Here is an 8582-nt window from a genome sequence, read left to right as displayed (position 1 = left end):
GGAAGAAGCCTCTTCAGCAGAAAAAAATATTTGGAGTGAGTTTTTTTGGAGGGGTATATTTTTGAAGATTAACTTTATTTCATTCATTACTATATTTATATATTACTATATTTGGTTCTGTTACTCAGCAGGAGCGATTTTGCTGTTATTGGCATCTAATTTTGTTGTTAATAAATAAGAAACTGGAGAAAATAAATCTCTCTTTCATCATCACAAAACGGTATAATGCCCTTCCACAATAGATATTTTTTGCTTTTTGATGATTGCATAATTGTTTCTTTTTTTAACCTAGAGAATTTCATCAATCTCATTTGGTGGCCAAGGAACATGTTAAATAAAATTTCTCAAGGTCATTGAAAAAATGAGTGGGAAAGCAAGATTAAAATCCTGATGTACTGATTCTGTACACTAATCTTAGCCAATTGCCAATGCTGCTGCTCTAAAAATGCATATTCTTAAGTGGAAGAAATTTTGAGTTGAGGTTTCTCAAGGTAATTCTATGATTTTGAGGGGGAAATAACTTATAGGATTTGATTAAAAAATTATTTTGTAAGTATAGGTTCTTAACTACAAGTATCTTAAGTTGAAGAAGACAACAGAATGATTAATTGCACCTGCTGGCAGCTTTCACTTGACCTTGTAAAGGTTAGAGTTCTCCAGAAATCTCATTAGACACCCTTTCTACCCTTGGGCTTATTTTTCCTTAGGATCTAGAACCTGAACTAATCTAGTATTAATGAAATAACTGTAAGTAGCTTAAGCTATTTGTAGTTCTGCATCCTGATATTCTTTGGAGACCATTAATTAAAAGTTCATGATGTCATTATAATATCTCTTTAACGGGCTAGTATCATATCCAATTGTAACTATGTTGGTATTTTTAAAAACGTCTTATTTGGGGATAATTTTAGATTAACAGAAAATTCCAAAGATAGTATAGAGAATCCCCATGTACTCTTCACCCAGTTTTCCCTCATGCTACCATCTGACACTACCACGTTAACTGTGTCAATATTTAGAAACTAATATTGGTACGTCAGTATTAACTAAACTCCAAATTTTATTCTCTTTTCCTATTAAAGTTTTTTCTCTATTCCAGATTCCCATCCAGGACATCACATTGCATTTAGTTGTCATGTCTCCTTAGTCCTCCGGTCTGTGACAGTTTCTCAAACTTTCCCTGTTTCTCATGACCTTGACAGTTTTGAGAAATATGCATTTTGTAGATTGTCTCCAAATCTGGTTTTGTCTGATATTTTTTTTATGAATAGACTGGAGATTTTTGTGTGGAATACTAAAAAGATGACAGTGGCCTTCACATCACATCATATCAGAGAGACATGATACCACTGCTAAGGTGACCTCGGTCATGAGGTTACAATAGTGCTTGCCAAGTTTTCCACTGTAAAGTTGCTGTTTTTTTCCATTTTTTCTTTTCACTGTTTTTTGGAAGGGGATCACTATGTCCAGCCCACACTAAAGGTGGAGGGGGGGCTGGTGGTGGAGAATTTTGCTCCACCTGCTGGAGGGGGAGTATCTGCACACATTATTTGGAATTTTCCATAAGGAAGACGTATCTCTTCCCTCCACCCCCATCTATTTGTTTATTCAATGGTTTCTTTATATCAGTATGGACCTGTGTATATTTTATACTTTGGATTATAATCCAATACTACTTTCTTTTGCTGCCTAACTCATTCCATCTTTGGCCATTGGGATCTCTTTCAAGATTCATTCCTATGACCTTTTGCTATGCCCCCATTCTTTTGTTTTCTTAAACACTTCCTTACATTTTAGTATTACAAAATGCTCCAAGTTCCTCTAATATTTACCTTGCACCAGACCTAAAATCCACCATTTTACCAAGGAGCTCCTATCGCTATTGGCAAATTGTAGTTAGAAACCAAGATTTCCACACTTGGTGCACTCATTGCTATTGGTGTCACTGCTTCTCGGCCCTCTTAGCAGATGGAACTAGGAAACAAGTATGTATATTAACCTATGGATACACATATATATATATAATTATCTCTGTATCTCTCCAGCTGTATATAGATCCTGGGTGGATGGATGGATGGATGGATGGAAGGATGGATAGGCAGGTAGGTGGTAGATAGATAGGAATCCATACTGAAGTCTCTGACACCAATCCAGTACCAAAGGATTTGTTCTAGCCTTCTGTGAGAATTTTTTTTTAATTCTTGAATTTTATTTCCTCTTATTAACTGAATTTTTGTAACTTGTTTTATATTACTGAATAAAATTCCCTTATTCAGCCACTGCCAGTGTACTTTGGTGGCGTAATCATGTTGCCATATCGTTCTGTGTAAGTCGAGTAAAAGTTTTTTGACCCAGGTATAGACAGTGCTGGTTGCCTACCTAATATCTATTCATCTCTTCTCTGTTCCCCAAATTTTAGAGGTAGCCCTATATCCAATTTAAAAATTCTCCTCTCCAGACTGTCTTTAAGCTGGAGTTGCTCTATGTAATTTATATTTATAATATACAAGAGGAAGCTCCCTGGGTGGAGCACACAGGAAAGCTATTGTTTTCTCAATAAAATACATCTTTGTTCTTCATTCTACTCTCTCCCTCTCATCTGAGACATGCACATGACGTCTGGAGATGGAGCAGCCACCTTATTCACAAGAGGATAAAAGCTATACAGTAAAGATGGCAGAGCCACAAGATAGGAGTTGGTCTCATGAGTTCTCAGACACCTGCACCAGCTTTAGACTGATGACCTCCAGGCTTGTTACTTGGGGAAAGTGAGTTCATATTATGCCAGCTACTGCAGTCTGTTATGTGAGGTTGAACACAGTCTTTTTTTTAATAATTGATTTACTTTTTAATTTACATCCAAATTAGCATATAGTGCAACAATGATTTTAGGAATAAATTCCTTAATGCCCCTTATCCACTTAGCCCATGTCCCCTCCCACAATCCCTCTAGTAACCTTCTGTTTGTTCTCTATATTTGAGAGTGTCTTATGTTTTGTCCCCTTCCCTGTTTTTATATTATTTTTGTTTCCCTTCCCTTATATTCATCTGTTTTGTATCTTAAAGTCCTCATATGAGTGAAGTCATATGATATTTTTCCTTCTCTTACTAATTTCACTTAGCATGATACCCTCTAGTTCCATCCACATAGTTGCAAATGGCAAGATTTCATTCTTTTTGATTGCCGAGAAATACTCTATTGTATATATATACCACATCTTCTTTATCCATTCATCCATCTATGGGCATTTGGGCTCTTTCCATACTTGGCCTATTGTTGATAGTGCTGTTATAAACATTGGGGTGCATGTGCCCCGTCAAAACAGCACACCTGTATCCCTTGGATAAATGCCTACTGGTGCAATTGCTGGGTCGTAAGGTATTTCTGTTTTTAATTTTTTGAGGAACCTCCATAACTGTTTTCCAGAGTGGCTGCATTAGTTTGCATTCCCACCAACAAGGCAAAAGAGAATCTTTCTCCACATCCTCGCCAACATCTGTTGTTGCCTAGTTGTTAATGTTAGCCATTCTGACCGGTGTAAGGTGGTATCTCATTGTGGTTTTGATTTGTATTTCCCTGATGATGAGTGACGTCAAGCATTTTTTCACGTGTCGGTTGGCCATCCGGATGTCTTCTTGGGAGAAGTGTCTATTCATGTCTTTTGCCCATTTCTTCACTGGATCATTTGTTTTTTGGGTGTTGAGTTGGATAAGTTCTTTATAGATTTTGGATACTAACCCTTTATCTGATAATGTCATTTGCAAATATCTTCTCCCATTCCATCGGTTGCCTTTTGGTTGCTGATTGCTTCTTTCAACGTGCAGAAGATTTTATTTTGATGAGGTCCCAATAGTTCATTTTTGCTTTTGTTTCCCTGTGCCTCCAGAGACGTGTTGAGTAAGAAGTTGCTGCAGCCAAGGTCAAAGATGTTTTTGCCTGCTTTCTCCTCGAGGATTTCAATGGCTTCCTGTCTTACATTTAGGTCTTTCATCCATTTTGTGTTTATTTTTGTATATGGTGTAAGGAAGTGGTCTAGGTTCATTCTTCTGCATGTCGCTGTCCAGTTTTCCCAGCACCATGTGCTGAAGAGACTATCTTTATTGTACTCGATATTCTTTCCTGCTTTGTCAAGGGTTAGTTGGCCATACGTTTGTGGGTCCATTTCGGAGTTCTCTATTCTGTTCCATTGATCTGAGTGTCTGTTTTTGTGCCAGTACTATACTGTCTTAATGATTACAGTTTTGTAATACAGCTTGAAGTCTGGGATTGTGATGCCTCCTGCTTTGGTTTTCTTTTAAAGATTGCTTTGGCTATTCACGGTCTTTTCTGGTTCCATAAAATTTTAGGATTGTTTGTTCTAGCTCTATGAAGATTGCTGGTGTTATTTTGATAGGGATTTCATTGAATATGTAGATTGCTTTGGGCATTATTGACATTTTAACAATATTTGTTCTTCCTATCCAGGAGCATGGAACATATTTCCACTTTTTTGTGCCTTCTTCAATTTCTTTCATAAGCTTTCTGTAGTTTTCAATGTATAGATTTTCCACCTCTTTGGTTAGATTTAATCCTAGGTATTTTATGGGTTTTGGTGCAAATGTAAATGGAATCAATTCCTTGGTTTCTCTTTCTGTTGCTTCATTGCTGGTGTATAGGAATGCAACCGATTTCTCTGCATTGATTTTATATCCTGCAACTTTGCTGAATTCATGAATCAGTTCTAGCAGGTTTTTCGTGGAAACTTTTGGGTTTTCCACATAGAGAACCATGTCATCTGCGAAGAGTGAAAGTTTGACCTCTCCTCACTGATTTGGATGCCTTTTATTTCTTTGTGTTGTCTGATTGCAGAAGCTAAGACTTCCAATACTGTGTTGAATAACAGTGGTGAGAGTGGATATCCCTGTCTCGTTCCTGACCTTAGGGGGATAGCTCTCCATTTTCCCCCATTGAGGATGATATTAGCATTGGGTCTTTCATATATGGCTTTTATGATCTCAAGGTATGCTCCTTCTATCCCTACTTTCTTGAGGGTTTTTATCAAGAAAGGATGCTGTATTTTGTCAAATGCTTTCTCTGCATCTATTGGGAGGATCATATGGTTCTTGTCCTTTCTTTTATTGATGTGATTGTTTTGTGGATATTGAACCAGCCCTGCATCCCAGGTATGAATGCCACTTAGTTGTGGTGAATAATTTGTTTAGTGTATTGTTGGATCCAGTTGGCTAATATCAAAAATATGGAACGCTTCATGAACCCGAGTGTCATCCTTGCACAGGGGACATGCTAATCTTCTCTGTATCTCCCCAACCTTAGTATATGTGCTGCCAAAGCAAGCACTGTTGTGTCATATTTAGGTGTTGAAAAGTATATTTAGTTTCAAGGGTTAATTTACAAAGAATTTAATGGCATTCTTTTTATCATCAGGGCCAGCAAGTTTCAGGATCAAACAAAGCTTCATGTATACATACTGGATAAAGGCATACATTTTAGAAAAACAAGGGACTTGTGTATGGGCCCTCAGATATTCATATCATAAAAAATTGATTTTCAGGATGTGATTTAATATATTAATAATACAGCCCAAAGATTTTTGGGAAGGGAGGAGAAGATACAGGGTAAGGATTGGAAGAATTCAGGGATTGTAAGGTGGGAGAATACGCAGTTTGAAAAAATCATATTAGGGGGCTCCTGGGTGGCTTGGTCGGTTAAGCATCCAACTTCGGCTCAGGTCATGATCTCAGGGTCCGTGAGTTCGAGCCCTGCGTCGGGCTCTGTGCTGACAGCTCAGAGCCTGGAGCCTGTTTCAGATTCTGTGTCTCCCTCTCTCTTCCCCTCCCTGTTCATGCTCTGTCTCTCTCTGTCTCAAAAATAAATAAACGTTAAAAAAAAATCATATTAGGAGTATAATGACTTTTGATCACTATATTTAATATTCTTTGAAAGTTGATAATAATGATAATAATAATAGATATGTTCTTCTATGTTCCAGCCAAAATGCTAATCAATATGACATTGACTTGCTACAATAATACTTTGCAGTAGCTACTCTTAGTGTCTGCATTTAAAAAATGAGGAAACTCAAATATGGAAATTTAAGCTCACATATCAAGTTAGTGCATAGTATTCAAAACCAAGAGCATCTTATTCCAGGTCCTATGTCCCTTCCCACCTCACCAAACTGTTTCCTTGCTAAATAACATTAAAGGAAATTATAGGGCTCCTATCTTATCAGATAGCACTTTACAAAAGGTGTTTTTTAAAAAGTGAAGTGCTATCATTACACTCTGAGTGAAAAATGAAAAGATGTTGTTGCTTTTTTTTACCTACTGATAGAAGTAAATCACATTGCTAAATCACATACATTTCTAGATGAATATAGCAACTTAAACTGACATTTGATTTGCAGGGGTCTATGACCTTAGGTCACTGCAGTGTCACTAAGAAATCTTTTCTCAATCCAAAGATAAAAAAAATGAGATATACTTTTTTCACACAAATTATTTGTGAGAGCAATATGTGTAGTCCTACTGCCTTGCTCATAATTCATTTTTATAGGAGTTATTTTGAATTATGCTAAAAATGACAGGCAGCTTCAACTGTCACTTTGATTTAGGAAATGTCAGGTATATGTGAACTCACTGACATGCATGACTTACGAAAGATCTTAGCAAGATTTTTGTCATTTTTTTCTATACATATCAAATGCATGTGATTGTATTCTAGAGAAAAATCACTTGTTTAATAAATTAGGAAGTATAAATATGTACCAGAACGAGAAGAAATAACTTCCAACATTTACAGTATAGTGTTTTTAGTAGACATGGTAACTTTTTTGCCCTATTTAGAATAGTCACACTACCTATAATAGATTAGCACAGACACCTCCAACCACAAACTTTTGAAAACAAAGATTTTTGTAAACAGCTTATGGCCTGCTGAATACAGCTGCACGGAACTGAATCAATTGTCTCTCAAATGGTAGTTCCCAGCTATTGACAGTCACAGTAACAAAAGCTCGTATCTGGAAGTGGCATCAATAGTAATTCAATTCTAACATCAATATATAGCCTCGTAAATCCTTCTTGATTAAAGAAATAAATGTATCCTCTTTCCTAAAAAAGACTTCTGCATTTATTCATTCGTTTTTTTGCTTATTTGAAAAAATAAAAACCAGTATCATTGCAGTAGTAGCCTCTGACGAGGAACACTGCGTGACAAAGTACGAGTTTTATATGCAGCCCAGGTGATGTGTGGGATCCCCAGTCCCCCTACTGTCTGAATCAGATTTCTTCCATCATTCCATTCCATGCCTATGTCAGTACAAAACTTTTCTTCAGTTTTCTAAAAATTACCGAGGTCTAGCATTTGCTTGGTCCTTCTGGCTTCCAACTTTTTGCCCTTTGAATTAGCTTAGCTGATGGCTAACCTTTCCATCTGGCAATATTGCTTGTTACAGGTCGTGTTAACCCAGATATGAAACTCAGTCTTTTGTTATAGTGCCACAAAATAAGAAAACTAATAAAACATATACGTGTGTGATATAATTTACTAAATTTTGGGGGAAGAGAGGGTTGGGGAGACTTCACACTGAAGGAAGATCAGCATCTTACATCTAATAATAGGCATCCTAGTTATTAAAAAATCCTCAGGCATCCCATCCACTGTCGGGGATTTTTCACTGCTACCTCACTGCAAATAGAACCCAGCCTCATACTATCTGTTTGGCTCTTTTCTCATCTTCTCATTTCTGTCTCATCTCTTCCCTGCCCTCCCCTTCCCCTTCCTGAATTGCTAAAAAGACGTCCAAATTCAGAAGAAAAAAAATTTCATTTTGTCTTTCCCTGAGTACTCTTAAAAACAGAGCAACAATAAAGAAAGCTTCCATGCTTTTTTATCAGGAAGTTAAATTCCAGGGGAACAAGAAGAAGGTAAAAAGGAAAATGAAGCAGGGAGATGAAGAAAGGAAAAGATGAGGCAGTGCATTACTGACCTGGCTGTAGTTTTATAAGGAAACACAACTTAAGTGTCACATAGACTTTTTGCATCTCCAAACAGCCAGAGGATGGAAGGGGGCAGAATATATCTGCAGGACCCTTTCCACCACCTGTCTCTCATTGATGAGTTTCTTTCCAACTGAGGGTTAACTTCGGGGTACTTGTGGTTTTAAATCCCAGTATTCCTCATCAGATACATGTGTAACAGTATTACTTGATTCCTGGATACACTTAAATGGTAAACTGTGCTTCGGAATTTTACTTAACAATCAAACTCACTGGCACCCATACTCTGTCATTTTCAATAACCTCTTACCAGTGTCGTAAGTTCTTCTACCCTGGTATATCTTTGTCACAACCTGCCAGTAAAAAACCCTAGAACAATGTATCGTCATCGAGTATTACTGCAGAAAATGAAACAACTAGAAATTCTGCCTTTAAATTCAATAACCTTAACTGGATTCTCAACATTGCCTAACCTGACTGCTTCCTTTGTTATCTTGCTTTCCTGTTGACCACATAGTTGGAACTCTTCATTCTCCTCACACATCAAGCCCCAGGCTTTTCCCCGACTCTCATGAGATGAC

At 37.2% G+C, this 8582-nt stretch overlaps 1 non-coding gene across 1 annotated transcript; it reads right to left on the bottom strand.

Moving 5' to 3' along the window:
• Positions 1-5231: 5231 nt before the first annotated feature.
• LOC122240614 lies at positions 5232-5338 on the bottom strand. Its single transcript, XR_006220393.1, has one exon. It is a non-coding gene; the product is annotated as a U6 spliceosomal RNA (small nuclear RNA).
• Positions 5339-8582: the final 3244 nt, after the last annotated feature.

This window comes from Panthera tigris, chromosome B4 (genome assembly GCF_018350195.1).
Source record: "Panthera tigris isolate Pti1 chromosome B4, P.tigris_Pti1_mat1.1, whole genome shotgun sequence".
Lineage (NCBI taxonomy): Eukaryota > Metazoa > Chordata > Mammalia > Carnivora > Felidae > Panthera > Panthera tigris.
The sequence above is the reverse complement of the archived record's forward strand: the minus strand, read 5'-3'. Positions and strand labels throughout refer to the sequence as shown.